Here is a 13,468-nt window from a genome sequence, read left to right on the forward strand (position 1 = left end):
CTACATGTCTATTTTATGATTTTTACACATACATTATCGTTACTGGTAAAGATATAAATTGAATAGCTTTCCTGATCAATTTGCCAAGCAAATGTTACAAATTTATTATTCATTGTACGTGTGTTGATCTAAATGTTATGTCACATATGCAAAATATCTACTCTTTTAAATCAGATCTATAAATGTTAATGCTTAATGATAATTACTTCTAAAGATAATGCATGTACAGAGTGTATATTGTATCGATTAAGAAGTGAGGATAGTATTCACACGTCGCCGACGTCATTTCTAGATTTTTGGCATTCTGTTTAAACTTCACAATTTAGTTTTTAACAGAAATATTGGCCATTATAAATGTGTTTTAAAGTTTTAGAAAATATGTCTTATCATTAAATTTAATAATAACTATGACATAGGCTTTTATAAAACACTGAAACTATAATGAGGATACCCTGCAAAAATCATTGTGACAGAAACACACACCAATATTTAACAATGCACGACTATAAATAGAATGCAATTTAACAGCTTCACTTTTCATGCTCCAATTAATCTGAAAATTTAAAAACCTTTCATGCACAACATGTAAGCATTCTTAAAAAAAAGTCACAAAATCTTTGAGCAAAATAAAGGTAAAAATTGCTGGGACAGAAACAATAAAAAGTCAAACTTTTACTCAAGTTGATACCAGAAAGACTTAAAAGTAATTCATTAGAAAATCTGAGAAAAAAAATCATAATTAAATACACCGGTGTTATGGTTAGAAAACAGAATAAAGAGGAAACGGATTCAACTGCCTAAAGAGCTAAGGTGCATTTAACTTAATCTTTGAATTCATTTATGTATTATTTCCATGTATCAAACAATCAAAAAATGATATATTGCCGATCCAGTCCATCAAAATCAAAAAGAAAAGGAGTAATAAGAAATACTGTTTTAGTGTAAAATATACACTTTGAACTGGTTATCTGAGTCAACAGGTTGTATCATGTGTGATTCCGGTCTTTTTCCGATTCTGTAGACCGTAATTTTGAACTGGAGGGTTTTCACAACCGAGAAGCAACAACTTCCCTTTTGTCTCGCTAAAAACTGTAATCTTAACTCACTAAGTAAATTATATTCCCACAAAAAGAAGAAAATAAACTTGGTGCTTAGTTGTTTACCTCGCCACTGACATCCTTAAACATCCTCAGATACTGCGATTGACCAGCGTCTGAACCATCCTTACATATACCATGGGACACCACATTCCTCCAACGATCCATAATAGCAGTCATTAATAGCTGGAAGATTAAGAGATTAATGAATAACCTGAATCATTGATAGCTGGAAGATAAAAAGATGAGAGAGCTATATCTTTAATTGCTGACAGATAAAGAGATGAATGGGATAGTAAATCATTGATTGATGGAAGATAAAGTGATGAACGACATATTTTCTTGGCCACGGTAGTTTTAAAATGCTGCAAATGCATGCTTGAATGTATCTAATATAAACGTTTGGCATGTTTCTTACGAATAGCAACAAAGAATGGTTCTAAATTGTGTTTAAAACAAGCATTTTTGTTTTAAAGAATCAGGTTGGTTTTATATATTTATATTTTATCATTAAAAGTTGAACAAATTCCAACGGATTTGTGTTAGATACGAACGAAGTCATGTTAAGTATAAAGAATTAATTTGGTTTTCTTTCAAATAAAGATAGAGGATCATTGATTTTAATACTATTATTTTCGTTTAAAGACTTTTGATATCATATTTCATATTTAAAAGAAAAATACTAGCAACCTATGCTCATATAATTGGTTTAAAATGATTTACAAAGTATAGTCATTGAGTAAACAACGTCACAAGGTACACGTGATTTTGTCCCCATAACTGATTCGTCCACTCATCAAGGCAGGTATAATTGAATTACGCAGATTTGCTTAAAATGGTTTGGCAATTCAAAAGTAAACCTGTATAAATTTTTGTTCAAAACCACCTGAAAATTGTTGGTTTTACAATCGATGCATAATATGCAGGCTGATTAAACTCCGAATATCAAGAACGAAACAAAATAGCTCCATTTTGTTAACATGCTCATGACGTATGCGCTATTTACTTGTTGTAATACAATACAGAAATTAATTTTATTTACTTGGGATATTTCTATCTAAGAAGAAAAACGATCTATTATGCTTGTACAAATAGTGACAGTCTATACATTGAAATACGTAGTGTATGAACATGACAGAAACTAAATCAAACACCTACTTTCTTATTTCTCCATGTTCCTTGTAAATGAATAATACAAACTTAATAAAAAATCTGTATTCTATAACATATTTTCATTGCCTTATTATAAGATATCTAAATATAGTTTTTAAATCATGATATCATTGGACAGCGGCTAAAGTCTATTGAAAAGTAAAATAAAGGTTGCTAGTGTCGGTAACTAAATAATTTAAAAAGACTTGACTAAAAGTATATGATTTTTTTATTGTTTTGAAGCAACCACAACGAATGTTGATTGTTCAAATTGAATAGCCGATTAGTTACGAGGACGCCTTTGCAGCGGTGAAAATCAATTGACTTGTACGATAAAAAAACTTCGGTATTACTGTACATTGTTCACTGTTGTCAGATGGTTTTAAAAACACACATGACAATAAAAATCAATAATGAGATAACGAAACCAGAGAGAGAGATTCCAATGAAAACTGTTGACTCCGTTTTGCTAAAGGTTTTTTTCCGCGGTTTTCTGAAAATGGGTAGAAAAAACCTCACCGTTAGAAATAAACTTGCATAGGGTATTTTAACTGTGTCAAATGAATAGAATTTTTAATATTAATAAATTTAGAAATATTTAAGTTTATGGTTTTAAACGAAGACAAGCAAAATGTTCATATTCTTCACAACAATATTCTGGCATAAATTTAAAAATTCTCACTGAACTCCTTATATATGATTTTTTTCTGTAGGCTATTTGATTTAAAATATTCATGCCCCTTTAGACGAAGGAAAGGCAATTTGCGTTGCTGTCTGTCTGACGATCGGTCGGTCGGTCTCTCTTGTCTTTCGGTCAGTCAGTCCTTCAACATATTCGGTTCATTTTCTTTGCATATGTTGCACATACAGAAATGAAATTATGTATACTTATTTATCATCAGAATATCTATGACAAAATTTGTGTTGGGAATGATCTTGCAATGTTTGACAGTTAGGTTCCTTGGAATTGCAAAAATATTAATTCCAATTATTTGCTTTCCGTTCATAATCTTTGCAAAGGTTTAACAAATTAATTAATAATTTATCATAAAAAACATATTTTTGTCAAATATGTGATATACAAGACTGTTGCTTGAATGCTCTTTAACTGAGGTACCTGGAATACAAGTCCATTATACGTTAACTAAGACAGGTTCTACTTGATAGATTGATGCATCTCAGATACAGTATTACTGGTATAAGTATGTAAATAACCTGAAGTTTGCAGAATGGTGAACATTGTCATTTGTATAAATGCCACATTCGTTTTCAAATTTTAAATCAAGGACAGTGTTGATATCCTTTCATTGTTTTTGATTTTCTTTTTAATAGTACTAATGTAACGTTTAAAATATTTTAATTCTTTTCTTTTTTTTTTAAATTTCTATACCAACTGAAGAGAAACAAATGCAATTTAAAATTTAAAACTTTTACTTTGAAGTTTTTTTTTTAACCGCCGATTAAATAAAGTATAATAATTAGGAAATGATACAGTGGTATCATGTCATATCATGTGGGAAACCATATAAATTAACAGAAAAGAAATATTTATCAAATAGTCAACAATTACAGAGTAACAGTGAGATGAAAAATATTATGGTTATATTGACATTATTATGAATAGCATAAGAAATAACAAAACGATAATGATGGCATCAAATAGTACGCCCATGAAATACCGATCAAAACAAATCCATTAAAAGAATGGTTAGAGAATAAAGATATTCTTTGATCTTCTTTTTTCATTTTTTTAATAAATACATTATGGTCAGTTAAAATGATAATGGATTGCTGTTTATTATTCAAGTTAGTTTTTAAAGCCTTGCAGAATTATATCGCATGTAGCACGGCACGATGAGTAAAAATTTTTCAATTGTGACATTCAATTTCCTTTTGTTTCCAATTGAGTTTCCATTTGGGTCCATTTGGACTCGATATGTAATTTATCAAATTGGTTCTTAAAAAATGAGTAAAAATTTTTCAATTGTGACATTCAATTTCCTTTTGTTTCCAATTGAGTTTCCATTTGGGTCCATTTGGACTCGATATGTAATTTATCAAATTGGTTCTTAAAAAATGAGTAAAAATTTTTCAATTGTGACATTCAATTTCCTTTTGTTTCCAATTGAGTTTCCATTTGGGTCCATTTGGACTCGATATGTAATTTATCAAATTGGTTCTTAAAAAATGAGTAAAAATTTTTCAATTGTGACATTCAATTTCCTTTTGTTTCCAATTGAGTTTCCATTTGGGTCCATTTGGACTCGATATGTAATTTATCAAATTGGTTCTTAAAAAATGAGTAAAAATTTTTCAATTGTGACATTCAATTTCCTTTTGTTTCCAATTGAGTTTCCATTTGGGTCCATTTGGACTCGATATGTAATTTATCAAATTGGTTCTTAAAAAATGATTGTATTAGACCGACGCCGCCGTCGCCGAAAGTAATTATACACATTTCTTGAATCTTCCACCGTATAATCATTACTATCATTTCCATCCCCATCACATTCAAGTAATTCATTTATCGTAAGTATCTCGTCATCAATTTCATTGACCGGCATAATGGATCTAGACGGGTTAATAAAATACAAGTTCAACACCCTCCCTAAATCTCTAACTCTCTCGTCATCAATTTCATTGACGGATCTAGATAGAATGGATCTAGAGAGTCTAATAACATTAGTGTTCAATCTTCCAAAATCTGTAGATATATCGGGATAAATTTCATGGACTGGAATTATGGATCGCGACAATCTTACTAGATTTAGGCTGCCTACAATGACATACCTTGAAAGTCTTATAAGACTGGAGCTCAAAGACCTCTGAGTCAAATCTCTTATTGTATTTGTGTCCATTTCACCGACCTGATAAAAAAAATGAACGTTTTTAAAGCCACTCACGCTAGACAAAGTTGTGGCGCAATGGCCTCAAATCTCTCACTTTATCGAACGGCATTTCACCAATTGAAGTGATAGATTAATAATTTAATTTCATACAAATTGAAGCTTTTGATTGGATAACCCAGTCACATGACAGTGTTTTATAGTGTAAAGGCCACGCCCCCTTGACAACAATGAGCCGGAACTAAATAAAATGAGAACTTTAAAACCTTAGGTATCCCCGACACCCAGTGACTTCTACTTTCTGACAATACGTCACAACATGACAATTTAAACGCATGGTGAAAGTTTATTTAAGTAATGAATTTAAAATTTATTAGTTTTATACGATATAAAATGGTTTGGGGCAGTTCACTCTTTATAACCCGCGAAGCGGTTTATAAAAAAGCGTAAACTGCCCCAAACCATTTTATATCGTATAAAACTAATAAATTTTAAATTCATTCCTCATAATTTAATTTTCAACAACAAAAGATTCAAAGTTTTATGTTTTTTTCGTACATTACAACATTAAATTTAGAATTGACCGCGCAAGAATACGTCATTCTATAGTAACGGATTGACCTAAATTTCGAAGTGGAGAAAGACGGCCATGTTTGTTTGGAATGTAAACGATCACAGAACGAGATGTGTTGGATTAATCTACTTAGAAGTGAAATAAAACACACACTGGTGAAAGGCAGAATTCCCTATAAATCCCGAGGAGAAGGTAGATGATTGAAAAGCAATTGGGATCTCTGCAGATGTCATTGGAGCTGTAACTGAGACTTCACATTCATTGCCATTGGGAGGTTTACTAACGGCGTGGTTGGCTGAAATTGGGTCGCTTGTTTCGTTTTGAGGAACTACCAAATTTGACAAAGCTTTACTCATTGAAGCCTTCTGGTAAGTAGAACAATCTCTACTATAACTTCTCACAGAAGATTCATTTTTATGGCCACTCATATGCATAATGTGTCGAACCTCAAAACCTGCGTCGTTCATTCTTGGATTGAGGTTGCACGTAGGCTATGTGCAGTGTAAGTTTTACTGCATTTTGCATTTTTACAAATGTCGGCCATGAACCGAGTGAATTGGTATTTTTTTATCGGAACATCTGTGAACCAAATTTCCTCAGTTGTTGGAGATATAGGCGCTTCCTTTGAACATCTGTTAAATAAAAATGTTGCCTTAGGGTCCAACTTCGAGAGGTAGAGTTTCAAAGAGGCGACTGGACATTTTGCCCCAGCAGAAGGTACCTCATACATTCTTTTCTCTTTTGGGTTTTCATTGGCATCAATTCCTCATTGCCAATTTTTCTGTTTCGTTTCATGTGACAAAGCAACATATTCCTGTTTATTTTCATCAACATGAAATTCAAATGAATAAGTTTTTAGTTGTTCATGAAATTCTAACCCCCTGCTGATAAATTGAATTGCAATAAGTAACCAGATTCGGAATCTTAAAGAAATTGGTGTTGGTTCCCCGAAAACATGGCAGAAATTTTGTCTAGGTCCTGTTTAGGAATGATTTCTTTGTGTTTGATTGGTCGTGAGAGGCCATTTTATAGGTTTTTCTTTAGTTTTCCATCTAGAACATTGTTACTTTCTCTAAATTCTCGGTCACGTACAATATCAAATTGTCGTCCAATATCATGAATGTGACGGTTTAATGCTTTTGAATGTATTGTTATGATATTCGGACGCTTGTTGTTTGGTCATAGATTGAGATCTTTTTTCATTTGGCCTTGGTGCAGCCTCTGCATAGAACTTTTCAAGATGGCTATTGAGCTCAGGTGCAGAAATTGAATGAAAGTTGGTTGGCTGCCCAAGAGCCTCAACACTCCATTCTGTAATGAAATTTGAAATTTTTGTTTTGAACATATCAAATTATTTATCATGCTTATTTACATGTACATAAATCCAGATAGCTTAATGTTAAAGCAACCATGCATTTTGTGTGGGGAATTTGGGTTCAAGTCCCAATCTGGATGTACAAAATGTAAGTGATGATGACTTGATATTTTCAATTTTACCTTTGGTATACCGTTCCAGCGCTCTAACAACTGAGCTATTGAGGATCGATAAATTGATTGACAGTCACACACCTATTTATCAGCTGACATACTCCATCTCTTGGTAGAAATTTGACCTCAAATATATGAATAGAATTCTACGAATGAGGGAAATGTGAAAAATGCTCCTAGGGAGTGAACGTGGAATTTGTACGTTGGGCGCCAATTGTAAGTCAAGTATTCACCGGGACCCAAACCCATAGCCTTTGGCGTACCGTGGCATTGCTCTAACTACTAAGCTATCGAGACCCGATATATTGACTGACAGTCACAACCTGGAAAATCAATATATATCTTTCAACCTGCATGATAGACGTAGACATTCTAATTAAATCGGAGCTTGGATGCCTTAAATTTCCTCGTGTATCAGTATCAATTTCACGGACTAGATGGATAAACCTAAACAGTTGAGATTTAAACTTCTTATTTTCTACATGTCTATTTTATGATTTTTACACATACATTATCGTTACTGGTAAAGATATAAATTGAATAGCTTTCCTATCAATTTGCCTAGCAAATGTTACAAATTTATTATTCATTGTACGTGTGTTGATCTAAATGTTAAGTCACATATGCAAAATATTTACTCTTTTAAATTAGATCTATAAAAGTTAATGCTTAATGATAATTACTTCTAAAGATAATGCATGTACAGAGTGTATATTGTATCGATTAAGAAGTGAGGATAGTATTCACACGTCGCCGACGTCATTTCTAGATTTTTGGCATTCTGTTTAAACTTCACAATTTAGTTTTTAACAAAAATATTGGCCATTATAAATGTGTTTTAGAGTTTTAGAACATATGTCTTATCATTAAATTTAATAATAAGTATGACATAGGCTTTTATAAAACACTGAAACTATAATGAGGATACCCTGCAAAAATCATTGTGACATAAACACACACCAATTAATGAACAATGCACGACTATAAAAAGAATGCAATTTGAACAGCTTCACTTTTCATGCTCCAATTAATCTGAAAATTTAAAATCCTTTCATGCACAACATGTAAGCATTCTTAAAAAGAAGTCACACAATCTTTGAGCAAAATATAGGTAAAAAATTGCTGGGACAGAAACAATAAAAAGTCAAACTTTTACTCAAGTTGATACCAGAAAGACTTAAAAGTAATTCATTAGAAAATCTGAGAAAAAAATCATCATTAAATACACCGGTGTTATGGTTAGAAAACAAAATTAAGGGGAAACGGATTCAACTGCATTAAAGAGCTAAGGTGCATTTAACTTAATCTTTGAATTCATTTATGTATTATTTCCATGTATCAAACAATTAAAAAATGATATATTGCCGATCCAGTCCATTTAAATCAAAAAGAGAAGGAGTAATAAGAAATACTGTTTTAGTGTTAAATATACACTTTGAACTGGTTATCTGAGTCAACAGGTTGTATCATGTGAGATTCCGGTCTTTTTCCGATTTTGTAGACCGTAATTTTGAACTGGAGGGTTTTCACAACCGAGAAGCAACAACTTCCCTTTTGTCCCCAATCCTCTCCCATCTACAATATAACAACAACACTGAACTCACAGATCTCGCTAAAAACTGTAATCTTAACTCACTAAGTAAATTATTTTCCCACAAAAAGAAGAAAATAAACTTGGTGCTTAGTTGTTTACCTCGCCACTGACATCCCTAAACATCCCAAGATACTGCGATTGACCAGCGTCTGAACCATCCTTACATATACCATGGGACACCACATTCCTCCAACGATCCATAATAGCAGTCATTAATAGATGGACGATTAAGAGATAATTGAAAAACTTGAATCATTGATAGCTGGAAGATAAAAAGATGGATGAGAGAGCTTTATCATTAATTGCTGACAGATAAAGAGATGAATGGGATAGTGAATCATTGATTGATGGAAAATAAAGTGATGATCGACGTATTTTCTTGGCAACGGTAATTTTAAGGTGCTGCAAATGCTTGAATGTATCTGATATAAACGTTTGGCATGTTTCTTACGAATAGCAACAAAGAATGGTTCTAAATTGTGTTTAAAACAATCATTTGTTTTTAAGAATCAGGTTGGTTTGATATATTTATAGTTTATCATTGAAAGTTGAAGAAATTCCAACGGATCTGTATTAGATACGAACGAAGTCGTGTTAAGTACATGTATAAAGAATTAATTTGGTTTTCTTTCAAAAAAGATAAAGAATCATTGATTTTAATACTATTATTTTCGTTTAAAGACTTTTGATATCATATTTCATATTTAAAAGAAAAATACTAGCAACCAATGCTCATATAATTGGTTTAAAATGATTTACAAAGTATAGTCATTGAATAAACCACGTTACAAGGTACACGTGATTTTTAGCCCCCAATACAGATTTGTCCACTCATCAAGGCAGGTATAATTGAATTACGCAGATTTGCTTAAAATGTTTTGGCAATTCAAAGGTAAACCTGTGTAAATTTTTGTTCAAAACTATCTGAAAATTTTTGTTTTTACAATTGATGCATAATATGCAGGCTGAAAAAACTCCGAATATCAAGAACGAAACAAAATACCTCCATTTTGTTAACACGCTCATGACATATGCGCTATTTACTTGTTGTAATACCATAAACAAATTAATCTTATCTACTTTGGACATTTCTATTTAAGTCCAAAAAAAAAATCTATTATTCTTGTACAAACAGTGACAGTCTGTACATTTTAAATATGTAATGTATAAACATGATATAAACTAAATTATACACTTACCTCATTATCCCGCCGTGTTCCTTGCAAATGGATTATATTAATTCAATAAACATATTGCATTCCATAACATTTTCATAGGCTTATTATAAAGATATCTAAATATCGTTTTTACATCATTATATCATTGGACAGTGACTGAAATCCATTGAAAAGTAAATTAAAGGTTGGTAGTGTCGGTAACTAAATGACCTAGAAAGACTTGACTAAAAGTAAAAGATTTTAGTTTGAAGCAACCACATCAAATGTTCCATATTACTGCAGTAAGAAGGTTTTTAAAACACATGTGAAAAAAAAAAACTAACGAGAAAACGAAACCAGAGAGAAATTCTATTGAAAACAGTTGACCCCGTTTTGTTAAAGGTTTTTTTCCTGCGGCTTTTTGAAAATGGGTGGAAAAAAACACACAGTTAGAAATAAACTTGCAAAGGGTATTTTAACTGTGTCAAATGAATATGTTTTTTAAATATTAATCATGATCAGTTAATTACTTTAGAAATATACAGATATATGTTTTTAAATGGAGACAACAAAATATTCATATTCTTCTCGACAATATTCTGTTATAAATTTAAAATTCTCACTGAATTCCTCATTATTGATTTTTTTCTGCAGACTGTTTTGTTTAAAATATTCATACCCCTTTAGACGAAGACAGGGCAATTTGTGTTGCTGTCTGTCGATCGGTCGGTCGGTCTCTCTGTCGATCGGTCGGTCAGCCCTTCAACATATTCGGTTCATTTTCTTTGCATATGTTGCACATACAGAAAGGAAATGATGTATACTTAATTATCATCAGAATATCTATGACAAAATTTGTGTTGGATATGATCTTGCAATGTTTGACAGAGTTATGCTCCTTGGAATTGCAAACATTCCAAGTATTCGCTTTCCGTTCATAATCTTTGCAAGGGTTTAACAAATTAATTAATGATATATGAAGAACATGTTTTTGCCAAATATGTGATATACAAGACTGTTGCTTGAATGCTCTTTAATTGAGGTTCCTAGGATACAAGTCCATTATACGTTAACTAAGACACGTCCTACTTGATAGATTGATGCATCTCAGATACAGTATTACTGGTATAAGTATGTCAATAACCTGAAGTTTGCAGAATGGTGAACATTGTCATTTGTTTATGTGCCACCTTCGTATTCACGTTTTAAATCAAGGACAGCGTTCATATCCTTCCATTTTTTAAAAAGTACTAATGTAACGTTTAAAATATTTTAATTCTTTTTTCAAAAATATCTATACCAACTCAAGAGAAACAATTGCGATTTAAAATTTAAAACTTTAACTTTCAAGTTTTTTTTTTCAACCGCCGATTAAATAACGTATAATAATCAAAGAAATGATATAGTGGTATCATGTCATCTCAAGTGGGAAACCGTATAAATTAACAGAAAAGAAATATTTATCAAATAGTCAACAATTACAGAGTAACAGTGAGGTGAAATATATATATATATATATATATATATATATATATATATATATATATATATATATATATATATATATATATATATATATATATATATATATATATATATATAAATATATATATATATATATATATATATATTCTGAATAGCTTAAGTAAAATTAAAACGATAATGTTGGCATGAATTAGTACGTCAATAAAATTCTGATCAAAACAAATACATTAAAACAATGGTTAGAGAAAGAAGATATATTTTGATCTTTTTTTTTTCAATTTTGGAATAGATACATTATCGTCAGTTAAAATGATAATGGGTTGCTTTTTATTTTTCAAGTTATTTTTTAAGCCTTGCAGAATTATATTAGCACGACACGATGAGTCAACGGAAATAAGAAGAAATATATAAAATGACCTTATAATAGAAAACCAGGCATAAATAACCATAAAAACTGAAAATTAAAATTAGATTATATTCTAAACAAAGATATTGAGTATATCGATTATATAAGCCATTAAGCCATTTAAGCCATTTCATTTAATTGTACTATTTTAATTTACTATGCTTTCCTTTTATACTATTTTATGACGGTTATGAATAAACGTTTTTACTTTAAACACCACAATTTAATTTTTTAGTTATCTTTTTATTTTATCAACATTTGAAAACCAACAAAAGCTAGCTCTGATGGATATTATCCTTGATGTATGACAAAACCAAATCATTATGAAAGGGATGTTAGCCTCTCATTGTCTTTATTTAAAAGAAAGAAAGAATAAATCAATTTTTGCAGGACCGGTATTTCTTTTTTCTCTCTTAGAATTGATGATCTGAGACTTATATCTGACCTGCTTCTTAGGGATGGAAGTGTTGACGAAATTGTTTACATCTCTGTCAAAGTGACAGTGTTCAATCACGAACGTAAACAACCTATCGATATATAAAACCAGATTGATATATATTTGGAATTCACCGTTTGTTATACTTACGAATAATGGTTAAAACATATGCATGTAGGTTTTGTGTAATTTTCATTACAAACAAAAAACAAAAAAAAACAAAAACAAAAAAACAAAACAAACAAAACCGCAAATTTTATAGAAGACATCTTTATTCAAACATGTGAATTCATCTTCTGAGTCGTTGTGATTTAAATGCATTCTTGACACATGGACTGCATTGCTTTCCTCGTCCTACCTCGGTTGTAGTATTGAAAGCAGACCGTTTTTGTGTTTTTATTTAACAAAAATAGCTCAGAGACCTACATGTACCCTGATTGGACCTGCACAGACCTACATTCATCAAAATAATGTGTATTCTGCTTGTTTTTGTTTTGATTGGAGTTCAGTTGGTCTATAAGTGAAACCAACTGTTTTAGTATAATTTATTTTTAATGTGATCTTCTTGCGGCTTGGATTTAAAACATGTAAAGATAGTTTTGGATACTGATACATGTACCTCTAACTTGTGATGTCTTCTCATAGCTTTCCTGATTTTTACCTTCCATCCCAAAAATTTTGTCGAACATATCCTTTAGTCAAGTTTTGTTAAATTTGAAAATTATAAAAACGATAATACTGTACTTTTATTAACAACAATAGCGACGATTAATACGTTTTAAACGTGTTGCATTGGGTTTCAATTTAATTTTATACAGGATTAAATTTTTGTATGCATACAGCTCAGATGTTTCAGTCATGTTTCCCCTAAGAACGATTACCAAAGTCAGCCAGTCAACCTGCGATCGAGAGATAGCTTGCTGGTTAAGATAATGCAGGACAATTGTCGTCCGAAGACATAGCGATGAATCAATTAAAGGTTTGAAAAAGAAACATGAAAAGCTTAGCGCATTATTGACACGTATTTTCATTATCAATGTAGTAGGTTAGTCATCTGTTATTCAACATCAAAGGAGGGTGTCACATTCTCAGAATTATTCAAATAATTAAAGCAATATGAACTGCATTTTTCATGTTGAATTTTCTTTTTATTAAAATGTTCTTTTCTACTAAAATGACAAAAATATCATGGTTTTTAATTTTCTGTGATATTTTTGTGGAAAAAGCCGTTGA

At 31.1% G+C, this 13,468-nt stretch overlaps 1 long non-coding RNA gene across 2 annotated transcripts; it reads right to left on the reverse strand.

Moving 5' to 3' along the window:
- Positions 1-1,174: 1,174 nt before the first annotated feature.
- Positions 1,175-10,224, reverse strand: LOC117690776 (uncharacterized). Of its 2 annotated transcripts, none has more exons than XR_010709365.1 (6): positions 9,951-10,224; positions 8,851-9,013; positions 8,590-8,732; positions 5,823-6,980; positions 5,040-5,116; positions 1,175-1,283 (listed from the first exon to the last, which is right to left on the reverse strand). It is a non-coding gene; the product is annotated as an uncharacterized lncRNA (long non-coding RNA). The 2 variants fall into 2 exon arrangements; XR_010709364.1 differs by having other exon boundaries at positions 1,176-1,283; positions 7,167-8,732; positions 9,951-10,223.
- Between the last annotated feature and the right edge of the window lie 3,244 nt (positions 10,225-13,468).

Source organism: Magallana gigas, chromosome 9 (assembly GCF_963853765.1).
Source record: "Magallana gigas chromosome 9, xbMagGiga1.1, whole genome shotgun sequence".
Classification (NCBI taxonomy): domain Eukaryota; kingdom Metazoa; phylum Mollusca; class Bivalvia; order Ostreida; family Ostreidae; genus Magallana; species Magallana gigas.